This window comes from Haliotis rubra, unplaced genomic scaffold, assembly GCF_003918875.1.
Source record: "Haliotis rubra isolate DU_JTF1 unplaced genomic scaffold, ASM391887v1 Scf80, whole genome shotgun sequence".
Lineage (NCBI taxonomy): Eukaryota > Metazoa > Mollusca > Gastropoda > Lepetellida > Haliotidae > Haliotis > Haliotis rubra.
The window spans coordinates 734,410-761,235 of NW_025767524.1; the positions used below are offsets into that span (position 1 = coordinate 734,410).

Here is a 26,826-nt window from a genome sequence, read left to right on the forward strand (position 1 = left end):
ATGCCCCAACAAATTGTCAACCATTCATTCACACCACTAAGCACATTGCGTTAACGCTTTTGGATGGCGACCTTTGACGCTTTAAAAGAACCCCTACGCCTTAGCAACAACCGGTCCCCATGTTGTCCTAATAGTTCTGGCCAGTGACCCTTCCTCGGTTGGTGGGAGGGGCGGTGGGGTAGCCAAGTGGTTAAGGCGTTCGCTCGTCACGCTGAAGACCCGGGTTCGATTCCCCACATGGGCACATTGTGTGAAGCCTATTTCTGGTGTCCCCCGCCGTGATATTGCTGGAACATTGCTAAAAGCGGCGTAAAACCATACTCACTCACTCACTCCTCGGTTGGTATGGATGTTCATCCAGTCATGGTGATGTCTAGTAAGGAAGTGAATAGAGATTCATCTGACACCATGCGACCAGCGCATGGTTTCGATGTTGTAGACACAATTACTGTCTGTTGGTAATGTGGTAAGTATGTTGCTACACGTGACCGTATTTGAGATAAGCTGCAGTTAGATGTTTCATCGTCAGATTCGTAATTCGTTCTCCAGCATGGCAGCAATTTGACTCACCGTTTGATTTCATACACCCTGGTTTCGGACCAATCCATCCTGTATTCTTGGCGTTGACCTGGGTTGACCTGAACGGGGACTATCGTTGATAGCTTGTTTGTTATTTATACTTGTTTCATTGTCTACCTAACGCGGTCTGTAGAACGTTGAACGTAATGACATCTGCACGTAGATACCTGCTAGTTTCCATCATGTCAATAGGTGTTCCGCGTTTTGCAGACTTCGTATCGCCAGTTAAAACATGGTGAATGAAATCAAAGTAAAGGCCCACAGAGAATAGTCGACCTTCACTGAAAGTGTCAAAATCACGGATGACACTACACGATCGTGTGTGACGGTGCAGCGAGGGGCACGAGCAAGCTATAGGATGTGTTTTGATGTTAAGCTTAGCAGACATACACGGTATCATTATTTTAATAATTGGAATTAATGTTTTTGTGTCAACTACATTTGTAAGAATATATACTCTCCCAAAAAAGAAACGCATATAGGAATTTCAACTGTATTTTATGTTTATTTTGAAACATCTTGTAGGCTTTATGAGTCAATGAAATATAGGGAATGCAGACTTATCCGTCTCAGGCAACAACTCGAGGAAAGTCAGTTTGAGTGTCACATGGAGACGTGTGGTGGCGCTGAAGTCAATACCTCGTGTGACCACCGTGGGCATCCAGAACTGCACGACATCGCCTCGGCATTGAACGAATAAGTCTCAGAATCTCGTGTTGCCCAATTGCAGCCCACTCTGCCTGTAGTGCTTGTGCGAGTAGCTGAAGTGTCTGGGGCTGAGGGTTACGGCGTCGCACCCGTCTGTCCAGGGCATCCCACAGATGTTCGATCGGGTTTAAGTCCGGTGATCTTGAGAGCCAGGAGAGCACATTGATGTTGTGGTTCTGGAGGAAGTCTCTAGTGTGACGTGCTGTGTGGGGCCTGGCATTGTCCTGTTGAAACAACTCCCTCTGGCGATCAATGATTGGCAGGAGGTGTGGGCGTAGGATTTCGTCACAGTACCGTTGAGCTGTCAGGTTGCCCTGTATCATCACCAAATCACTTCTCCTACGGCAGGTGATCGCTCCCCACATCATAACACTGTCCCGGCCGAATCTGTCCACCTGGGAAACGCAAGCGTCGGCGAAACGTTCACGTCGACGTCTGTACACCCGCATTCTTCTATCGCGTCGTTCCAATAGAAATCGTGGTTCATCACTGAACCAGATTCTACGCCAATTCGGTAGGTTCCAGGCCTGAACGTTGGTTCACCATTGAACTCGATGTCGACGATGTTGTTGTCGAAGCACAGGGCCAAAATAAGGTCTTCTTGCACGTAAACCACCCTCTCTCATCCTGTTCCTGACGGTCTGTGCAGAAAGCCTCCTCAATCCGGGTATTTGCCGAGCGGTACTGGTCGCCGTAGGTGTTCGATGACGCAGGTGATGTACCCGGATGTAGCGATCCTTTCGCCGCAGTGGTCGCTCGAGGTCGCCCACTACGAGGGGCATCTGCTACCGCATTCTGCCGGCGATATCTCTCCCAGAGCCGTGAAATGGTGCTTTGGTGAACATTCATGCGTCAGGCAACTGCACGTTGAGACTGGCCAGCTTCTAGCAAACCAATGGCGATATGACGGTTGGCTTCACTTAGACGTGGCATTTTGCGTTCGTCAACAATATTCCAAATACAGTGAATAATCGACAGACAGCGATCAACCTTTTATACCCATCATTGAGACTATCTGATCCCCAACTTTCACGTGCATTGCATGTGAATTGTGTATTCTGTGACACTACACGCCGAAACTGAAAATCATTTAATACGGGTATTTTACGGATGGTGCGTTTTGTTGTGATGTTTCAAAACATAAACACCATAGGACTCATAAACAGTGCAAAACCTTCTGTAAAATGAATCAGGTTTTAATTCATTGCTACATGAAATTGCTATTTTCATGATGCGTTTCTTTTTGGGAGAGTATATGTATGTACAGGTACCTGGTAGTGCGTGTGCGTGTGCAAGTGCAAGTGAGTGAATGAGTAAGAGAGTGAGATTTTCCAGCTTCGTAATCACCTCTCCGCTGATAGCTAGGAAGTACATGTGAATTATTCCCATATCATGTGAAATATTCAAATCATGGAAGATTGCATCTTTACATGTGATAGAAAAGAAAAAGGGAGGATCGAATACGTAATGATAAATGATATAATAACTCCCCAGAGGCGATCAATCACTGGTAGACATTGATCATTATAGACGTCGTCTCACTGAGACTGTGTGACGTATCGATTAAAAGTGCATAAACGTAATTAAATACCCAGTGACAATAATGCAAGTAATTAAATAGTACCAAGTGGCATTGTGAAATATTCATACAAGAGACAAGATGCTATATTGTAGAAACGTTTGTTTCGCTGGCGATATACTCATTCGCAAAAGTTACGATGGCGTTGGTTACGGGGAGACACGAGTTACGGGAAGACACGAGTTACGGGAAGACACGTGTTATGGGAAGACACGAGTGATGACGAGTGCCAGCCAGTTCGGTTGCACAGCTGAAGTCGAATATGTACCAACCGACAGTTCGCCAAGTTTGTTTATGAAATCGTTTGCAGACAGCTATCACAAATCCCATCGATATACCACAACTGATCACACAGATGCAGTAATCTTGAAACTCATATTCGGATATTGATTGATATAAGCAAAGATATAAGCAAACTGCTGGCTGCGAGGCCGCTCTATTCTTGGTATATAGTGGGTACATTGACTTCTCTCTCGCTGACCCGATTGGCCTCCCTGTATGTTGTTATCCTGATATATTAATCCAACCATGTGCAATGAGCTTACATTGCACGCACAAACATAGGCGGACGGACAGACCTACATATACTACCCACCAAAAGTTTAGACTCACTAGTGTAAATGTAGCCACTTCAGGCAACTGTTCTTAGCTAGGTTTTGCAAAATATTCAATACTGTTTAAAGGTACTGTTTACACATGAACTGATGTATTGTAAAACCAAATTGTAACGTTGAAAAAAGATCATTGTCATGAGTTAAATAAATGATGAAAGTCAGTGAATATTTGCGAATTCTTAACAAAACTTACATCAAAACGCAACAGTTCACATGCACATGCTTTTCAGCAATTCATCTGCATAAGGTTTGCAGTTGGTTCCTCCAAGATAGTGCAGAAATTCATCTTCGATGTAACCATGTATATATACATAACATATAGTGAGTGCTTTAAGTGAGTCTAAACTTTTGATGGGTAAGTAGTTATGTATTAGCTGCTATCCAGTAATTTTGAATGGGGATTCCTATGTTAAATTTTTCGATAAAAAGAGGTACCCCAATTAGCGAGCTCTGCCACGGCGAGCGACCGTCGCCCACTAATTAAACACCTCGCCGCGTAGGGTAAACACCAGCCCCGGGAAGCTAGCGAGAAAAGTACACAGACGTCGAGTCGAAAGTAAACAATATACGTACACGCGAGAACCATAAAACTTACAGACATACAAACACCGAACTCATTGTATATTTCGCGATGGATACGAAACAATATCAGTGGGTTATTGTCGCCAAGCCACCACAACGGTATAGAGCGCATTTCGACGACGAAGTCGTGTTGGGATGTAGTCAACGTTGGTATTATTCAAAAGGAGAGTGTGTGCGCCATCTGGAAGAGAAGCTGCGATATCGACCCGTGGACATTCCAGACTCATGGGGAAGCCCGTGTATATATATATATTCTCGGACAGCGTACAACCACCGTAGTCCTTACATCATAGCGGACAGGAAATGAACTTACCAATAGAAGTGGACGAAATAGACTCTGAGAGAGTAACGACATATTTGGAATACTATCTATCGTGCGCCTATACCTTGGTGGTATGGAAATTCATAAAAAAGTATGAGAGGAACACAGAGCACGATTTCGATACATTTTTTTCATACGTCTATGAAAGCGATTGACGAAGACGCGGTTATTCTGAAGTGGCGTCAGTACGTGGATTGTGATCCGTATCTACGCGTCATCTCTCCACTATATTTTCTGAAATATCAATGTAGAGACTACCGAGATACCAGTGTCAAAACCGACCAGTGGATGAACCATATCAAAAGGACGGTTAAACGTTGGTGTGGGAAAGTATAATCATGCAGGTTGATTATCATCAGGAATACTACGATCCCAGGAAACCAGGCGCTTTCGCGGGTGAACAAAAATTTTATGCCGCTCTGAAGCATCGTAACCCTAATGTCTCTTCTCATAGCGTACGAAGATGGATGAGAACGCAAGACGCCTACAACCTACATCGTTTACCAAAGAAACGATTTTCAAGAAATAAAGTCATCGTGGGAGGAATGTACGTACAAGCAGACGGAGACTTATGCGACGTTTCTAGGTTAGCGCAAGACAACGATGGAATTAAGTATATTCTCATCGTAATCGACTGCTTTTCGAGGTATGTCTGGGTTCGACCTATGGAAAATAAAGAATCAAACACGACTGCCAAAGCGATGAGGGAACTATTGTCATCTATGGAGAAACCGCCATACACACTAAGAACGGACAAAGGAAAGGAATTTAATAATCAAACAGTGCGACGGATTTACACTCTATTTAACGTCAAACATTTTGTTACGCAAAACTCAGACATTAAAGCGAACTACGCCGAACGATTCATTCGTACTTTGAGATCTATGATGTATAGATTCCTCACGTACAAGCATACCCATAGGTACATCAACGTATTACAAGACCTTGTTTATAATTACAACCATCGCCCGCACAGGAGCCTGAGAGGAAGAGCACCCGTGGAAGTGAAACCATCAAACGAAGCTAGCATATGGTTGGATATATACGCGGACAAAGCGAATATCAAACCTCTACGAAACAGCAACTTTGCATTTAAAGTAGGAGACCACGTCAGAGCATCATTGGTCAAGAGAACGTTCGAGAAGGAATACGAACAGAAATGGTCGGAAGAAGTATTTAGGATACGTCAGCGACAACTCAGAGACAATATACACGTATATTGGATAGAAGACCTTCAATCCGATCCCATTAAAGGATCCTTTTATCAAAACGAGTTGCAGAAATATCCTCACGATCCCAACGAAGTGAATTGGCGAGTTGAACAAATACTCAAAACGAAATACATCGGTAAGAAAGGAAGTAAGAAAAGGACCAAACGTGTTTTAGTGAAGTGGTTGGGATATCCAAAGAAATTCAATTCATGGATCGACGCTGACCAAATCAAGAACGTACACGTAGTGAGAGAATGATGTCAACGGAATGGATTGTGACTAAGAGCGATGATAGCGTCGAGTATTTTCCTGAAAATAAACCTTATAAATTTTCCGTGTTCCTGAAACAACCACTCAGACTGAACGGACATTGGACCATATCGCTACGAGAAGTATACGCCAGAAGGAAGAACGCCAATAAGAAAAGAGATGTTTTGAATGGAATGTTGTATATATTCTGTTCCATTTGCGAACCGATCATAGTACACGGCTTCGTTGTTCAACTGCGACTTATGCAGTGTTTTCTCGTTGCCCTTCGTGGTGTTGTTCGGCACTGCAAAAAATAAAATAAATAAATTACAAATACATAAATACATTTGTATTAATTATTCCCGTGTGATATCCCTGATAGCGTTGTGACTAATATACCACGTGATATTATTGCATTCGTTATGGGTGTACTTACCTCTCGTCTTGTGTGTTACGTATTTCTTGATCATCGTCTCTTGATACCGTATGTGTAGTATGATGAATGACGACAAATTCAACTTCTTCATTGAGATAGCGAGCGTGTTGATCTCGGTGATATTCAGTGTCCACTTCATTATACGTTTTGAAACCACAATTCCTGCACTTATGAGTTGTTTTTTTTCGCACTGGTTGATGAATCTACTCTGCGGTATTGCAAAAGGACGTAACGTTATAAATTCATCGAACGTGACAAACCACGGTTTATCTAACCAGTCATCTTCTGAGGATGAATCGTCTTGGGTAGTCGATGATATTTTATCCGATTGGTGCTGTGTCTTCTCCTTATAGTTTTCGTTCGACATGATCAACGTATATATGTAAGGTTTTGATTTGTTTTTTCGATCATCGAGTCCGCTGTAGTCTGTATTTTATTAAATACTTTCTTAGACACGTAAATATTCATCTAGTCCAAAAACTAATGATTACACGAAACTGGGGATTGGTATCTCGTGTGCTAGCAAGGTTCTCCACTCGACGAACCGCGCGGCTCGAGTATGTGGAAATTATGTAATTCCACAAGCCCTGTATCCGAGTGGACTTCGGTATCGGGTCACCTGTTCTCCCCCCACCCCACACTCCCCCCATGGTCATGCCGGACTTCGGGTATCGGGTTACGTTACCTATTGTCTTAACTAACTGGGGTCAGTCGATTAGAGACAGCGCGACGAGAAGATCACAATGGGATTTCTTAACATGTCTTGGTTGAGTTTGGTGAGTCTATGGTGGACTACCAGCAGTGTCCTGGGGTTACCCCCAAGATGCTCTTTGATGGATGGAGGGGAACTGTGGTGCTACGCTGGCACCCGAGACCTCTCAACGGGAGGACCGTACCCCCGGGTCCTAAGGATAACAGGCGAGAGGTGGGACCGGGAGTTTTCTGTCAGTGGTCACAGCTATCCTAACCTGGGATTCATAGACCTTAAAAACAGCGCCGTGACCTGTGGGGAGATTGCGAGACCCTCCTGGGTCACGATACAGATTAACGCCGAACCGTGTCCCGAGGTGAGTTATGCAAACATAATTATGATATATAATGTTTTACAGATTAAAAGTACTATGCAGCAGAGAGAGAGTTTGAGGATTATTTATTCATTTTATTATTTATTTATTCATTTTATTATTTACTTATTTATTTATTCATTTATTTCGTGTTTTTCGCAGATTCTTGCTAGCCCACCGTTGACGTCCGGAACCGCGACAACCGTCATCAAAACCGTCACATCTACGACAACTAGCACCACCACCACTACTCCTCCATTCACAGGTATTGTTATTAGATATCCCATTAGTTTTTGTATTGAAACCGATCGTATTTTACTTATTTTGTTGTATTTCTAACTTCTTTTCTTAATGTTCTTTGTTTCTCTATTGTTAGACGACGCTGGATCGGACCTACCAACCTTTGGATACATCACGACATACTCGACAAGCGATAGCGCTCTAGTTGACAGTAAGTAAACTCGCATTTCATTCTCTGTCTGTGTGTGTGTGTGTGTGTGTGTGTGTGTGTGTGTGTGTGTGTGTGTGTGTGTGTGTGTGTGTGTGTGTGTGTGTGATTGGATGAGAGAGAGATACTTCAGATACTCATTATTGCACGGATTCAGATTCTTTCTCCATTTCAGGTGTTAATAGATCAACACGAGCACCTTCTATCACTTCTGCGAGTACTGTTGCTATAAACCTCTCTACTACTACTACTACTACTTCTACTACTACTACTACTACTACTACTACTACTACTACTCCTGCTGCTGACCCTGTTTCTACTATGACGGTTTCACACATCGTCGCGTCGAGTGCTGTGTTTACTATCGGCGATGATAGAGCTTCGTCGAGAACGGGTGTTAACGACACGGTGGTAGTGTGGAATTTATTCGTTGTAATTTTCGTTATTTTGGGTGTGATTTGTGTGATCTTGATATGTATGTGTGGTGTCATGTGTAGATTTCAGAGAAGGTCTAATTACATTCATATGCGAAGTGTTTTACCTTCTTCTATCGAACTGCAACATCTCGTCAACAGGGGTGGTACCGGGTTTATATCTAATAATGATTGCTTTGAATCGGAGGGAGATGAAGAAAATACTTTGTACGAAGAAGTAATTAGATAACATATTATCAAACGACCCCTAATTTCTTTTCCCTTTCTACTCGGTTTCCAGATTTGAAAGTTATGTGGTACCCCCTTGTTGGCGTGCTGAGCGGAGGATGGCTAATTTTTACCCTCGTCATCGGGGTTGTGTGCAGGCATCGACTACGACGTCTATCTAGACGGTGTTGTCGACGTGGTGCACGTCAGCGTTTTGTGCCGGACATCGAGCTCATCGGCTCCCGGTGCCAGAGCGTGCCCACTCCCCCTGCCTATGCTGATGATGCCTTCTCTATTGAACACTCTCACTTGGAATAGAGCATATAATATCTTACTTTTTTCCCCTCACCAGAACTGATTTCCTATTTGGAAGACGTACTCCTCTGCATCGTGGGAGCGGCGGTGTATTCTTTGAGGATGTGGATCTACCGCGGATAGGACAAGTGGTTCTCGTAACAGTCCATATTCAGAGTGGATTTGTCATTGTCGTTGCTTTGTTTATTCGACAGATAGACGGGTACGCAAGAATGACCTTCGTCTTGCATTTTGAAAATGTTGACACGAACGTTAAAAGTCCTCTCGAACAAAGGAACATCATCCGGGACGTTCAATCCTTTAAACGATAGTGGGCTGATTTCCTTTCTTCCCTTAGCACGCATAAATGTTCGAAATAGCTTTAAAATGGTACTTTTCTTGGGTGTTTGTTTTAATCTACACCCTCCCGCTTCACGATACAGTTGATGATATGCTAGACATCTGAAAGCGCATAGTGAATCCACTTCACGATCCCTCGTTATCACAAGGCACTTCTTGATCTTTAACCACGTAGGTAGAGAGAGGGTTTTCTTGCCGAGAACGTAATTAGTACGGTACACCCTGTATGCGACATTGGACCAATCCGAACAAGGATCCGGTGATCACGGCATCAATCGATGCATCAACGATATTCCTTTCTGGTGAAGTAGCTCATGCTGATTTCTTGCGATCGACACCGCGTTCTTCTGTATCGAGTTCTTCTTCGAGAAAACGAAAAAGCGACCAGCGGTGAACTGGAAGAACGAACCGAATGCTCCTCACAAGATACTGATATCGTGATCTGTGACGACGATGATGATGACGACGATGTCTTCGCGCTGAGTAATCTTACTCAAAAACAAAGAACAGACCTCGACGATGACGCTACCAGCGAAACCGAAAGCGATGTTATCCTGTTAAGCGATGACAGCGACGATGACTACGACGAGTTCGGCAACCCAAACGTGCCCTATGTCACTTTAAAGGACACTATCTCCAGAAAGATTTCAATCAAGATCGACGGAGGTATCATCTACATCCAAAAATATACATTTGCATCAGCGAGAAACCTGCGCTTCCCGGAAAATGTCGCGAGAAAGGTAGGTACAACTTAAGATGTAACTTTTCTCTACATTTAATGCGCGCGCGCGTGTGTGTGTGTGTGTGTGTGTGTGTGTTGTGTGTGGCATGCGTAGGGGAAAAACTTATGATGTATTAATTATATTGTAGCTTTATTTAACGGTATATGAAATGTCACTATTTTCCTATGTTTCGCACGAATGTGTGTGTGTGTGCGTGAGGGGAGAGCGTGCTTGGCGTATATATCAGTTTATTGCATGAAGGTCAGAATAAATATGTATGATATGTACAACATGTAACACACACACACACACACACACACACACGTTACATTGAATCTCTTCTCAATATAAGCGTGTGATAAAATAAATGGAGCTACCTTATATTGTAATAGGAATGCTTTACATGAAAGTATTGAATACAGTTTTGTAGCATTAATATTTGATTTCTAGCCGTTGTGGAAAATACAGTTGCCTTAAATCATTATATGCTGGTCAAAGAAATAGAAAGTGTAATTCATTCTCTACAGTATTACAAAATGGACAGAACCTTTGTGATTTTATAATAGATGAATATCTTCCTTGATTGATGTATAAAACATTTAGGTTAAGTCTCAGGCGCATGAAAACATTACGAAGCTTTTACTACGTAAGTTGTATAGATACGACTCGGGTTCAAGTAAAGATTTAAACTCACGATAACATTCATATCTTGAACTTTTCATATAAAGATGAATACCAGTCTTGTTTTAAAGTCATCAATAGCCCTGGTACGATAGAGTTTGATAAATGCATTAACGTCGCCCAGAGGTTTGGGATAGCCAAACAAATCCAAAGCCGTATCTAAAACAAACGAATACGAATACAGTTTGCCCCAAGTATTTTATTTTATTTACCAGTATGGACAATCATATTATAGGTTAAGAGAGACAATAGTTTTGCGGTTATAGTCACAAACGCTCGAGAAACCTGGGCTTCCCGGAAAATGTTGCGAGAAAGGGTAAGGTCGTAACAATTATATATATTAACTTTTTTTTTCTCTCCATTTAATGTGTGTGTGTGTGTGTGTGTGTGTGTGTGTGTGTGTGTGTGTGTGTGTGTGTGTGTGTGCACGCGCGGGGCATGGGTAGGGGGAAAACTTAAGATGTATGACATATGTATATATATATATATTTTAGCTTTATATTTAACGGTATATGAAACACAAACGCTCGCTCGCAGCAATTGTTCATTTTTATCAGGGCACGTGTTATGATGATTGCAAAATATTTTTTTTTTTTAAAATTATTATGTTTATTTATTTACAGCTGTTTGAGAAGACCGGGGTCATCAAACACACGTACAGCGTGGTAGTGAAGCGACACAAATCAGATCACGACGTGAGAGAGGCGGCTCAACTGCTCGTCTCCAGGAAACCGTTCTACCGTTGTACTTTCACCAAGATTGATAACTACTGGTACGCGGATGTTCGTCGCTTTAAGGGACAAGAGGGCACGCTCTACCAAAAAGATAACGGCATATGCTTCCCCGTGGAGGATCTCCTGAAAGTGATCAAATATTTGAAAAGAAAACTAAACATCGACCAGAGAGAGAAGTAGGATGTCGACGTCTGGTAGCAACAATACGAACAGAAAAGATAAACATCGGCGGTGTAGACTTTGTAATCAGCGGGTGAAGGGACAAGCATTTAACCAACATGTCGTAGATTGTGCCTGTACGCAAAGACGTTGTTTCGAGTGTAGACTGTGTCGGACTCGATTTGACACGCGCAATCATCTTATTCGTCATATTGACGCGTGTAGTAACCGACAAACTAATGATGATAGAGAGGACGGTAATCAACGTACTCCCAGCAACGTTTATTTGTGCGAGTCCTGCGGACTCGTTTGTGACAATGGCGCCGGTCACGACTGTTCACACGCACGTGAAATGTTTCCCGGCGGGGAAACGAACCGGTATTACGTACACGTGTCCCAAGTGCGATAAACTCTTCCGGACTCGCACCAAATTCAACGCACATATCAAGAAATGTTGTAGAAGGAGTTTGTATTCGTGCGAATCCTGTGGCAAGATATTCCAAAGCCAACGATCGTTTCACGACCACTCGTCGCAATGTCGCAACAACAATGATCTATCAACGACGTCGTCTTCCGGAGCAACGACTAAGAAGGTAACGTGCCGTCAATGTCACCAACGATTTGAAAGTCGTAAATTATTGTGGCGTCATCAACGTCGAAGCCATTACGGTGCTAATGGCGAACTCTTACAACCCGAACCATGGCCAGAAGGAGATGCGAGAAGACCGTGGACGGACCAAGTCGACGGAGCTTCGGTGGTGAACGAAACTCTTAAAGACGTATACATCACCCACAGAGATATCATACTGCGTCCGCATAAATATGGCGGAGATAATATTGTGCACACGTTCAATTTCCCATTGACCGAATCCGCCAACACGGACGCAATCAATTTCCGGAATCAGCTGGATTACATTTTCCAGCACGAAGAAAATTCGTTTAAAGTGAACTTATCATTTGGGATGATTTTACGTCACATTGAAACGGGTGAATACAGATACTTTATTCCATACGAGAACACTTTTGTTTTTGACAGACCTCCTTTAATTCATAAGCGTGATTCGCTGAACCGTGTAGTGAAAAGAATTCACAGGAAAAACCTAGACGAACTCATCTTCCAACAGCGTCCGAACACGAAGTGGAAGCCCGTATTCATCACCAATGTCGCATACAGGGTGTACCGTACTAATTACGTTCTCGGCAAGAAAACCCTCTCTCTACCTACGTGGTTAAAGATCAAGAAGTGCCTTGTGATAACGAGGGATCGTGAAGTGGATTCACTATGCGCTTTCAGATGTCTAGCATATCATCAACTGTATCGTGAAGCGGGAGGGTGTAGATTAAAACAAACACCCAAGAAAAGTACCATTTTAAAGCTATTTCGAACATTTATGCGTGCTAAGGGAAGAAAGGAAATCAGCCCACTATCGTTTAAAGGATTGAACGTCCCGGATGATGTTCCTTTGTTCGAGAGGACTTTTAACGTTCGTGTCAACATTTTCAAAATGCAAGACGAAGGTCATTCTTGCGTACCCGTCTATCTGTCGAATAAACAAAGCAACGACAATGACAAATCCACTCTGAATATGGACTGTTACGAGAACCACTTGTCCTACATCGTCGATCTCGAGGTCTATGCTAAGCGATTCAAGTGCCGACATTGCGATATGTGCTTCAGCAGGAGGACTTACGCGAGGAATCACGAAAAGAGCGGTTGTTGTCAGAAAAGCGTGCTTAGATTCCCCGGTGGTTACTTTTCGCCGCCGCAGACAATATTTGAACAACTCGAGGAAAGATGCGGTATTTACGTTCCGCTGGATGACAGACTTTATGAATATCACGCTATGTTTGACGGTGAATCTCTCCTGATACGTGAGAGCGCTGATGAGAGCCAAAAAACTTCGTCTACGTCGTGGACGACACGTCACCATCCCGTTTCCATTTCCGTGTGCTCCAACGTTCCCGGTTACAAAGAACCCAAGTGTATTGTCACGGAAGAAACGGAGAGTTTACTCGCTCAGGTCGTGGACTATGTCACGGAGATAGCCACGGAGGCGAAAAGATTAACCGAATTGAAATTACAACCGGCCTTGGTCGAATTGCGGAAGCAAATTGATCATATACAGGGTAGGAAAAACAACAGCGTTGCACAACATCGAGGACATGGTGATGATGTCGAGGGACCATCTCCGAGCACGGTCAATAGACTCTCAAAACCGAACGTGTACAGAGACATGTTGCAGGGACTGCGCGATGACTCATCGGCAGTAAAAATCAACTACAATGAATGGGAAGATATCAACGAAGCGGATGTTCAAGCACGCGCCACTCTCGCCCCGTGGGGTGTGGACACCGGGCGATGAATGGACGCTCGAGGGACTGGTTTCTTTGTTACGAAAAGTGACCGACTATTGTAATCAACTCCCTCTTTTGGGATTCAATAGTTCCAAATACGATTTGAATTTATGGAAGAGCAAATTAGCCAGGGCATTGAACATCATCGATGACGATAATAACTTCATCATCAAGAGAAACAATCAGTACATTAGCATCGTTTCCCAAAGACTGAAAATTTTAGATATCTCGAATTTTATGCCTCCCGGAGTAAGCTATGACCAGTTTCTATCTACGTTCAACGTTTCTCAGTCTAAGGGTTTCTTTTGTTACGAGTACCTCGATAGTTTCGAGAAGCTAGAGGAAATGAAGCTTCCTTCGATAGAGGCGTTTTGGTCTAACCTAAAGGGTATTAATACCCTGGAGGATGTCAATTGGCAAAAATATATCGACTTCCTGCGCACCGAGACCGCGAAGAATAAGTCAACCGAAGAGATACTATCACATTTGAAATTAAAAACCGTCCCCAGAAGCGCGGAGGAGAACTATGCTTACATACAAAAAATATGGAACGAGAATAACATGCAAACGCTGAGGGACTTTTTGATTTGGTATAATAATCTAGACGTGTCACCCGGCGTGGAGGCTGTTGACAGACTAAAACGCTTCTATTGGCGTGAGACACGCATAGATATTTTCAAAGATGCCGTGTCAACACCGGGTATCGCGAGACGATTACTGTTCAGGACAGCGCTTAAAGAATGCGCTCACTTTGCCCTATTCGGACCGGGGGATAGTGATCTGTGGGAGACGGTGAGACGCGGTATAGTGGGAGGGCCTTCTATTATCTTTTGTCGTTATCACAGCGCTGGTGAGACATTTTTGCGCGGGGATAAGGATAGAGTCTGTCAAAAGTGCATCGGTCTAGATTGCAACGCCTTGTATCTCTACTGTTTGGGACTCGAGATGCCTACTGGTTATTTCGTGCGCTGGTTGCCGGACACGCGGTGTAAAAAACAGGTTTTATCGCAAGAAATCTGAAAAGTATACCATGAGCTACGATTGGTTAGATTGGGAAAGTCACCGGAAAGGAATATCGTTGATGCATCGATTGAATTCGGGGCGCGAAAAAAGAATAGGACCTTTTCTGGTGGATGGGTACGATCCCGTATCTCGAACCTGTTACGAATTTATGGGGTGTTATTTTCACGGTCATTCGTGCGTCGAGCAGAACGAGAAAGCAAAACTCCGATATAACAGAACCGTAGAGAGAACGCGCTACCTCAGGGGTTTGGGATACGAGATTATTTGCATGTGGGAATGCGATTTCCGTAAGATGTGCGAAACGGATGTTGAACTGCAAGATTTTCTTAAGACGAGACAGTATCCTTTCACGAGCGCTCACGCGAATACCGCCGTTAGCCAGGAGACCCTACTCGATGCCGTGATCACCGGATCCTTGTTCGGATTGGTAGAGGTCGATATTCACGTTCCGGACGAGCAGTACGAACATTTTTCTGAAATGGCACCAATATTTGCTACGTGTAAAGTTCCCTTCGCTGAAATGGGAAATCATATGCGCGACTTTGTCAGAGAAAAGAAACTTAGTCAACGCGATCGCACTTTGTTGGTGGGAGGAATGAAAGCGAGCAGAATACTACTAGCCACACCGTTACTTAGATGGTATTTACAGCAGGGTCTCGTGGTAAGCAAAATTTACCAGGCGGTCGAATACAAGGGAATAAAATGCTTCAAACCCTTCGTGGAAAGGGTGACCGCGAGTCGCCGTCTAGGTGACTCCGACAAAGATTTCGCTGTCATGGGCGAGGTGTGGAAACTGATAGGCAACAGCGCGTACGGTAGTCTTCTGATGGACAAAACGCGACATACCACGTGTAAGTACGTTCACGGAGAGAACTCGGTCTTGGCTCAGGTCAATAAAAGACATTTCTTGTCCTTGTGCGCTTTAGACGACGATGACTTCGAGGTCATATCGCTTAAAAGGTCTATCTCGGTCGATATGCCATCCGTCCTCGGCTACTTCGTGTTACAGTACGCCAAGCTACGCATGTTACAGTTCCATTACGAATTCCTACTGAAATTCCTAGAAAAGAGTGCGTTCGAGCTGTTGCAATGCGATACTGATAGCTGTTACTTCGCATTATCGGAAAAGACCCTTCGGCTGGCGATTAAACCCGAAAAACTAACCGAGTATGACAGGATGCTATACGGGTTTTGCGACAAAGACGACATCGATCGGCGGCGGACGATAAAATGCATTTTCTACCTCGTGAATGTTGCGCCAAACACGCCATGCGAGACAAGCGCACGCCGGGGCTTTTCAAAGTTGAGAGCGTGGGTGATGAGATGGTATCGCTGAATTCCAAAACGTATGCCCTTCGTCAGAGCGATAATAGTGTGAAATTGAGCTGCAAGGGGTTGAACAAGAGAAAGGTTCACGACCCAATGAATCTCTATCGCTCTGTCTTGCGCGATGGAATGTCGAGATCGATTGTCAATACCGGTTTCAGAAGTAGAAATAATACCATGTATACATATCAGCAAAGGCGCTCGGGACTGTCTTATTTCTACGCGAAACGAGCAGTGATGTCTGACGGAGTGACGACTCGACCGTTACGTTTGACTTTGAAACCCGTGTCCAGATAATGTTGATCTGTAATCTCACGTGTTGGTCTGGGCAGAAATGTGGATTCATATATATCTATATATCCTTGGTATTGGTGTATATCTATATAAATAAAATACAACTATTATGTACTTCTGTGTTCATGAGTTTTTAATTCGTCAATATAACAACATAGTCACAAAACACCAGTAATTACGTATATTCAAGAGAACTATACCTATATATATATATATATTTATCGGATACATAGATAGCGCGAAACAGAATACATACATATACACAAACGGAGAAGTAGTGCTACGATTTTCACATCGTCCTATTTACAAACTCTATTCACACGGCGGATTCGTGATACTTGTACACCACCCATATACGCAAACAGAGAAGTAATGCTACGATTTTACGTGAAGCTAATTACAAATTGTATTTTCATAACCTCGATTCACTATCATTGAGAGGTCGAAACAACATAGTCACAAAACACCAGTTAATCAGTAATTACGTATATTCAAGAGAACTATATATATATATATATATATATATATATATAGATAGCGCGAAACAGAATACATACATATACGACGCATATACACAAACAGAGAAGTAGTGCTACGATTTTCACATCGTCCTATTTACAAACACTATTCGTGATACTTGTACACCACCCATATACGCAAACAGAGAAGTAATGCTACGATTTTACGTGAAGCTAATTACAAATTGTATTTTCATAACCTCGATTCACTATCATTGAGAGGTCGGTTAATGGATAAAATATATAATCAAGAGAACTATATACGATGAATACATAGATAGCGCAAACAGAATACATACATATACATATACACGTATAGTGAAGTAGCGCTACGATTGTACACGGAACTATATACTGTATTCTCATATTCGATTCGTGATACGTGCGAGGATAGTCACTGATAAAATGTCTCCGTTCGGCTCGTGGTGTAGTATTCCTTCAATACCGTATCCACTGTTGATGCCCAACGCTATGAGTCTTCATTCTTTTCGCTTTTGGGTGGTAATACATAGTCGATTGACATGCGGGGAGTTTGCGTTTTTTCCCAGTTCGCTGTTGTTCCGTTGTAGTGTCGTCGTATTGACTTGATGGCGTTGAGTTGTCATTGTCGTCGACTCGAACGTTGTTATCCTTCGCTCTTTCCTCGTGCTGATGAACGCATCGCTCGTTGAGCTCTCGTTCATATTTCTCCTTCGGAATCAGAACCATCTCCTGTGCCATAGTGCCCGTCTTGTTCTGATGCGTCGTCTTCGAGTGTAGATTCGGATCTAAGCTTCAATAGACTAATTATTAATGGCAACAAATGTCTGAGTTGTAACAAGAGGCGTTTGGTGATAGAGCGGCCTATTCTCCTGTCGGCGATTTTCCTCAACTGACTTTTCTTGCGTCTGAGCTTCTCCTTAAGATAGGGCGGAATTGGGATGTTTCCGCATAAGATGTTTACACACACTTCGCTCAGTACGTCCATTTGCTCATTGGTCATCAGGTTCAGTATCGACTTCCGCTGTCTGTCCGTCGATGCATCTTTGATAAAATGCAGAAACGCGCTCGCCGATGATATCGCATGGTTCATGGTGATTATCAGGACGCTTCGTACACCGTCAACACCTCACCCGGGAATATGTTGGTTCGGAGCTGGTAGCGCGGGTCGCCTCTCGGTGACAGATCTATGATCAAATACCCAAACGGTTTACTCGTTGCCTTTTCATAGGCATCCAGAAAAAACTTCACCTTCCCGGGTAGGATCTGTCGTCCAATCGTTGATATTTGAGAGGTATCGCGTCTATTTTTGAATAGTACGATGTAATGTGAATTTAAAGATATGGTCCTGGCGTACTTTCCATACGCGACGGAGGGAAAGAGTGTTTGGCTGAGAAGACACACCGTTATGTCTTTATGATGACCGAGAGTCGTATAGACTTTACACATTGTCGGGTCACGTGATGCTTGGTCGATCAGATCGTCGGCTATCATTAGCTTATGATCAGTAGAATTCGCCCATTCGTTTAGACTCTCTTCGCATGGTAATCCTTTGTGGAATTCTAAGAGTGGATGATGTGCATTTTCTCGGGCATTTCTTTCCAATGTATCGTAGATATCTTGCCACACGGAATAACAATATAGTATTTTCGTTACTTTTCTTTCGAACATGGCGTCAACATTTTCTATCAATCTCTTGGTGAAGGTCGACTTCCCAGCTTGCGTAGCACCGCTAATGAAAATAGTGGTCGGGGCGAGTAGAGGTAAGGTCGTCGACGTCGTTTCAACGTCATCATCTGTAGTACCGCGTACGACGCCTCTGTCTCGCGCGGTACTCGTCATATCGACGTTGTGTTCCACACGGTTTAATGGTAGACACAGTAGTGAGACAATACAGCTAATGTCTCAGTATATATCGGTATACATAACATTCCTTCTGTCTGTTCATTCTCTCTATCGCACTATGATATTCCTGGTTTTATCGACCTGAAATCCATCCCCGAATTCCGCGTACACGATACACGTGACCGTTTCCGGAAGAGCAGTGGCGAATTGAGCTTCTAGGCGGAGGTTGCCTTGTTTTTGTAGATTTAGATAGGATTGTTCGTGGCTTCGTCCTAAGACGGGTTCCAATGGGAAGACGTATAGGGCATATCCCCCGTCGAAATCCGTCCTATCTAGATAGATGCTGCTTTGTGAATCGATACCTCCTCCGTCAGCCGTCCAACACTCGTTGAACCGGAAGAGATTAGCGAATGCCATCATCATGTTTTGACCTTGCATTTTGTCGAATTGAAGTTTCATAGGTCCCGATTCTCCAACGTTTCGACCGTCGCAGTAGAGCGCTATCTGAGATAGATCGTAGTTGGCGAAGTTGAAGGGATTTCGACTATAATCTCCAGCTACTGCGTTGGAAGGTACGAAGCCTACGACCACTTTATTGGGTCGCACGCCTTGAAAGATATTATCGTACGTGAACGCCACTTGACCTCTGGGTATGGACATCATTTTCACTTCCGTGCGAGGGTAAAAATACTTAGCCGTTGTCGTAGAAAGAGCGGTGTTGTGTCCGTATATGACGCCGGGGTTCACCTCGACTCTCATGATGCGAAGGACGATGTCGTCTATGTGTACCGTGTAATTTTCATCCGGTTTGGTGGCCATCAAGAGAAAGCTCGGAGGAGATCTGTATAGTTTCACTTGCACGTCGATCTGGTTCATGATGTAGCGTCTCAGCTGAAAGAGATCGTGCATAATAGGACCTTCCATGTCGAAACTCTTACTCTCCGATATAAGCTTGTGTCTTTCGAACATTCCTCTGTTAGTCGAGTTTGGCTTTGTAACGTCCATGCTTTCTGCCGTGTCCTTGACGAATAATTGCGATGTCAGCTTGGAATTGGCGTCGACTTCGTTTGTATTTAACAACGTTTTAATGATGGCTTTGTACGGATAATGATTGTTTGTGGAATTGATAAGGCGTCCCTGTAACCAGACGTCCACTTGAGAGAATAGTGAGTGCAGAAAAAGATTGACCGGAGAGCATTCGTCCCCGAGGGTCAGGTTGGTCCCGTCTGCTTTGGTCACGTGACATTTGACGTACAAGGACGAGCGCCTGAGATCTATGTAATCTAGACTGTTTTGTCCGCTAATGTGAAATTCGATAGGAGCTGATCCGGACAGGGGAGAAATAGGGCGACAGTCTTGTAGATACGTCCTTTCTACTGCCGTTTGCGTCGGGGGTAGACTAAATAGATCCAGTTCTGGTGGTTGGGTTTCGCTGAAAAACCCGGACTCTGAAGAGAATATGGTAGACATAATTAGCTAAATATATCTCTGTATGAGAGCGATTTCCCTGTTTTTGCTTTTTTCCCGTATGTGGATATTTTCCTCGTCTTCCCGTTTTTTCTGCTCGGAGCTTTCTTCGTTTTCTTCTTGCGCGGATTTTTGTTCGTACGTCCGCCTTTCGTAAGGGTCTTCTTCCAACTGCCTCCTCCGTGCTTGCGACCTCTTTTTTTAATCATCATACCTTCGTTTATGGCTACCTTGGAGACGATGTCTGGGTTGTGTTCGATCTCCGACTTGGCCTGTTCTACTGCCTGTTCTACCGGACTCACGAGGTTTATATCCCTTGCGACGTCTACCACTCGTTCGACGCGCGCCTTCGGGAGAGATGGCATGTCACGTGGTGAGTTGATAATCATCGGTTTTGCTGCGGATACTGGTGACATAGTCGTGACATTGTTTCTGGAGTTATTGTTTTGGTGAAAATAGGGGTTTATTTTCCCGTGCGCTACATCGCCGTAATATTTCTTCCACGTGTTTGGATTCGGAACATACATCCTGTCTGCTGCGTTTGGTAGTGCGTCGTCGACGTCCATAACACTAAAATGTTATGTAATTAAAGGATATGGTCTCAACTGCAGAGTGATAGACGAAATGTCCGTCAGAAAAGTGGCTGGATTGCCCCAGGCGTCCGTTATATAAACATCCAACCGCTCCACGGTATCGTTAATCACTCTCACGCCGATGTCGTAGGGTTCGGAGAACGTAGCCTTCCACGTCGATGCTGTTGACTGTTGCACTCGTCTCAACAGAGGTTGACGTTGACCGTGTACTATGATCGGTTCGCAAATGGAACAGAATATATACAACATTCCATTCAAAACATCTCTTTTCTTATTGGCGTTCTTCCTTCTGGCGTATACTTCTCGTAGTGATATGGTCCAATGTCCGTTCAGTCTGAGTGGTTGTTTCAGGTACACGGAAAATTTATAAGGTTTATTTTCAGGAAAATACTCGACGCTATCGTCGCTCTTAGTCACAATCCATTCCGTTGACATCATTCTCTCACTACGTGTACGTTCTTGATTTGGTCAGCGTCGATCCATGAATTGAATTTCTTTGGATATCCCAACCACTTCACTAAAACACGTTTGGTCCTTTTCTTACTTCCTTTCTTACCGACGTATTTCGTTTTGAGTATTTGTTCAACTCGCCAATTCACTTCGTTGGGATCGTGAGGATATTTCTGCAACTCGTTTTGATAAAAGGATCCTTTAATGGGATCGGATTGAAGGTCTTCTATCCAATATACGTGTATATTGTCTCTGAGTTGTCGCTGACGTATCCTAAATACTTCTTCCGACCATTTCTGTTCGTATTCCTTCTCGAACGTTCTCTTGACCAATGATGCTCTGACGTGGTCTCCTACTTTAAATGCAAAGTTGCTGTTTCGTAGAGGTTTGATATTCGCTTTGTCCGCGTATATATCCAACCATATGCTAGCTTCGTTTGATGGTTTCACTTCCACGGGTGCTCTTCCTCTCAGGCTCCTGTGCGGGCGATGGTTGTAATTATAAACAAGGTCTTGTAATACGTCGATGTACCTATGGGTATGCTTGTACGTGAGGAATCTATACATCATAGATCTCAAAGTACGAATGAAACGTTCGGCGTAGTTCGCTTTAATGTCTGAGTTTTGCGTAACAAAATGTTTGACGTTAAATAGAGTGTAAATCCGTCGCACTGTTTGATTATTAAATTCCTTTCCTTTGTCCGTTCTTAGACTGTATGGCGGTTTCTCCATGGATGACAATAGTTCCCTCATCGCTTTGGCAGTCGTGTTTGATTCTTTATTTTCCATAGGTCGGACCCAGACATACCTCGAAAAGCAGTCGATTACGATGAGAATATACTTAATTCCATCGTTGTCTTTGCGCTAACCCTAGAAACGTCGCATAAGTCTCCGTCTGCTTGTACGTACATTCCTCCCACGATGACTTTATTTCTTGAAAATCGTTTCTTTGGTAAACGATGTAGGTTGTAGGCGTCTTGCGTTCTCATCCATCTTCGTACGCCATATGAGAGAGACATTAGGGTTACGATGCTTCAGAGCGGCATAAAATTTTTGTTCACCCGCGAAAGCGCCTGGTTTCCTGGGATCGTAGTATTCCTGATGATAATCAACCTGCATGACTATACTTTCCCACACCAACGTTTAACCGTCCGTTTGATATGGTTCATCCACTGGTCGGTTTTGACACTGGTGTCTCGGTAGTCTCTACATTGATATTTCAGAAAATATAATGGAGAGATGACGCGTAGATACGGATCACCATCCACGTACTGACGCCACTTCAGAATAACCGCGTCTTCGTCAATCGCTTTCATAGACGTATGAAAAAATGTATCGAAATCGTGCTCTGTCTCCCTCTCATACTTTTTTATGAATTTCCATACCACTAAGGCATAGGCGCACGATAGATAGTATTCCAAATATGCCGTTACTCTCTCAGAGTCTATTTCGTCCACTTCTGTTGGTAAGTTCATTTCCTGTCCGCTATGATGTAAGGACTACGGTGATTGTACGCTGTCCGAGAATATATATATATATATGCACGGGCTTCCCCACGAGTCCGATATGTCCACGGGTCGATATCGCAGCTTCTCTTCCAGATGGCGCACACACTCTCCTTTTGAATAATACCAACGTTGACTACATCCCAACACGACTTCGTCGTCGAAATGCGCTCTATACCGTTGTGGTGGCTTGGCGACAATAACCCACTGATATTGTTTCGTATCCATCGCGAAATATACAATGAGTTCGGTGTTTGTATGTCTGTATGTTTTATGGTTCTCGCGAGTACGTATATTGTTTACTTACGACTCGATGCCGGACGTCTGTGTACTTTTCTCGCTAGCTTCCCGGGGCTGGTGTTTACCCTACGCGGCGAGGTGTTTAATTAGTGGGCGACGGTCGCTCGCCGCGGCAGAGCTCGCTAATTGGGGTACCTCTTTTATCGAAAAATTTAACATAGGAATCCACTACTCAAGCAATGCCAATTCCACCGCTATTATATGGTACGTCATCACAGTGAACGTCAGGTAGATGAGAACAAGCAGATTGCAACCGGATGTATTCCTCCACTTGGCACGTCCAACTGGGCATTGATTCGTATGTGTTTATGAGTACATACGAAACGTATGTGGACATACAACCATGGTATTTGTTACTGGATTTTGTTTATTCAGGAATACAATAGAATAAACGAAGCCTGATAACTCAATTTCTTTATATATAAAAAGTCAAAATATATATTTTATCACACGTAATACAATCAGTATAAAGATATACAATGCCATGAACATGTATGGCATGGGATAACGGTAATTCTCCGTTTGACTACACTGTGTGACGCATGTTTTCGATGCCGGAATTAGGATTTTCTTTCATTCATTTTGGGGACAAAATCAAGACACTCGCGCACTCAAAGGAGGATTGCAAAATGAACTGAAGTACAATAGAAAGTGGCCACCCGTTTTGTTCCCCCAAACCAACGTAATTATTTGGAAAGAGTTTTGAGTTGAGTCACAGACTTAATGTACGTGTTGCCAGTAATGCCGAAGCAGAGGGGTGTACTTTCTTTTGTGCGTCAGTTCAGTATTGAAATTTATAAGAACAGAACCAGTTGGTTCTAAAAGGCACCGGAACTTTGGGACAGTTTCAACATGTAGAACAAGTAGAAAACATATAAACACACATATACTCACCACCTGTACATACATATTAAGGGCAATCGTGCACACATAAATGATAATTAAAAAATATAACAATGTAATACATATGCTTGAATAAAAGACACCAATGACATTGTCAGTATGACCATCACTGACAGGGACATACAGACCATCACCATTAATCACTATGTAGGTTTCAGATGTAGGGACATACAGCATTACCGTGGAAAGTCACCATTAATCACGATTTTGCGTGCCACGCTCTTATCATTTCTAATCATACATTCTTGTAACATATTATATAATCCATAGATAGTTGAATACTGAAACAAATTGACGTTTCTAACAACAAAGGATCATACTATGTACCAAAGCGCGTTGTTATTGGGATTATTCCATCTTAATTAGCCATGTGGTTTAGGTCTGTTGACATCAGTATTATTGGTATCACCTTGATCAGGCGGTTTGGAAGTCATATGTGAGACGTGGAAACATGCAAGAAAATAGTTCAACAGATAGCGAATTACACGCCTCAATTATGCAAGAAAACGACAAGAGAGGGCATTGTCTTCATAGCGGTATAGCGGTATAAAAAGAGTATTGTCATAGTTGTCGTATACTGGCATCAAGATAGCTCTGTCTTCACCGTCGTATACTGGTATCAAGATAGCTCTGTCTTCACCGTCGTATACTGGTATCAAGATAGCTCTGTCTTCACCGTCGTATACTGATATCAAGATAGCTGTCTTCACCGTCGTATACTGGTATCAAGATAGCTCTGTCTTCACCGTGGTATACTGGTATCAAGATAGCTCCTCCTTCACGTGCTATACTGGTATCAAGATAGCTCTGTCTTCACCGTCGTATACTGGTATCAAGATAGCTGTCTTCACCATCGTATACTGGTATCAAGATAGCTGTCTTCACCGTCGTATACTGGTATCAAGATAGCTCTGTCTTTACCGTCGTATACTGGTATCAAGATAGCTCTGTCTTCACCGTCGTATACTGGTATCAAGATAGCTCTGTCTTCACCGTCGTATACTGGTATCAAGATAGCTCTGTCTTCACCGTCGTATACTGGTATCAAGATAGCTCTGTCTTCACCGTGGTATACTGATATCAAGATAGCTCTGTCTTTACCGTCGTATACTGGTATCAAGATAGCTCTGTCTTCACCGTGGTATACTGGTATCAAGATAGCTCTGTCTTCACCGTCGTATACTGGTATCAAGATAGCTCTGTCTTCACCGTCGTATACTGGTATCAAGATAGCTCTGTCTTTACCGTCGTATACTGGTATCAAGATAGCTCTGTCTTCACCGTGGTATACTGGTATCAAGATAGCTCTGTCTTCACCGTGGTATACTGGTATCAAGATAGCTCTGTCTTCACCGTGGTATACTGGTATCAAGATAGCTCTGTCTTCACCGTCGTATACTGGTATCAAGATAGCTCTGTCTTCACCGTCGTATACTGGTATCAAGATAACTCTGTCTTCACCGTGGTATACTGATATCAAGATAGCTCTGTCTTTACCGTCGTATACTGGTATCAAGATAGCTCTGTCTTCACTGTCGTATACTGGTATCAAGATAGATCTGTGTCTTCACCGTCGTATACTGGTATCAAGATAGCTCTGTCTTCACCGTGGTATACTGGTATCAAGATAGCTCTGTCTTCACCGTCGTATACTGGTATCAAGATAGCTCTGTCTTCACCGTCGTATACTGGTATCAAGATAGCTCTGTCTTCACCATCGTATACTGGTATCAAGATAGATCTGTCTTCACCGCCGTATACTGATATCAAGATAGCTCTGTCTTCACCATCGTATACTGGTATCAAGATAGTTCTGTCTTCACCGTCGTATACTGGTATCAAGATAGCTCTGTCTTCGTCGTCGTATACTGGTATCAAGATAGATCTGTCTTCACCGTGGTATACTGGTATCAAGATAGCTCTGTCTTCACCGTGGTATACTGGTATCAAGATAGCTCTGTCTTCACCGTGGTATACTGGTATCAAGATAGCTCTGTCTTCACCGTGGTATACTGGTATCAAGATAGCTCTGTCTTCACCGTGATATACTGGTATCAAGATAGCTCTGTCTTCACCGTGGTATACTGATATCAAGATAGCTCTGTCTTCACCGTGGTATACTGGTATCAAGATAGCTCTGTCTTCACCGTCGTTTACTGGTATCAAGATACCTCTGTCTTCACCGTCGTATACTGGTATCAAGATAGCTCTGTCTTCACCGTCGTATACTGATATCAAGATAGCTCTGTCTTCACCGTCGTATACTGGTATCAAGATAGCTCTGTCTTCACCGTGGTATACTGGTATCAAGATAGCTCTGTCTTCACCGTCGTATACTGGTATCAAGATAGATCTGTCTTCACCGTGGTATACTGGTATCAAGATAGCTCTGTCTTCACCGTGGTATACTGGTATCAAGATAGCTCTGTCTTCACCGTGGTATACTGGTATCAAGATAGCTCTGTCTTCACCGTGGTATACTGGTATCAAGATAGCTCTGTCTTCACCGTCGTATACTGGTATCAAGATAGCTCTGTCTTCACCATGGTGGTATCAAGATATAGCTCTGTCTTCACCGTCGTATACTGGTATCAAGATAGCTCTGTCTTCACCGTCGTATACTGGTATCAAGATAGATCTGTCTTCACCATCGTATACTGGTATCAAGATAGCTCTGTCTTCACCGTCGTATACTGGTATCAAGATAGCTCTGTCTTCACCGTCTTATACTGGTATCAAGATAGCTCTGTCTTCACCGTCGTATACTGACATCAAGATAGCTCTGTCTTCACCGTGGTATACTGGTATCAAGATAGCTCTGTCTTCACCGTGGTATACTGGTATCAAGATAGCTCTGTCTTCACCGTGGTATACTGGTATCAAGAT

General features: G+C 43.3%; 1 long non-coding RNA gene across 1 annotated transcript; it reads left to right on the forward strand.

The window, feature by feature from the left end:
* The first annotated feature begins 7,517 nt into the window (after nucleotides 1-7,517).
* LOC124261578 lies at nucleotides 7,518-8,586 on the forward strand. Its single transcript, XR_006894360.1, has 3 exons — nucleotides 7,518-7,609; nucleotides 7,721-7,795; nucleotides 8,507-8,586. It is a non-coding gene; the product is annotated as an uncharacterized LOC124261578 (long non-coding RNA).
* The last annotated feature ends 18,240 nt before the right edge of the window (nucleotides 8,587-26,826 follow it).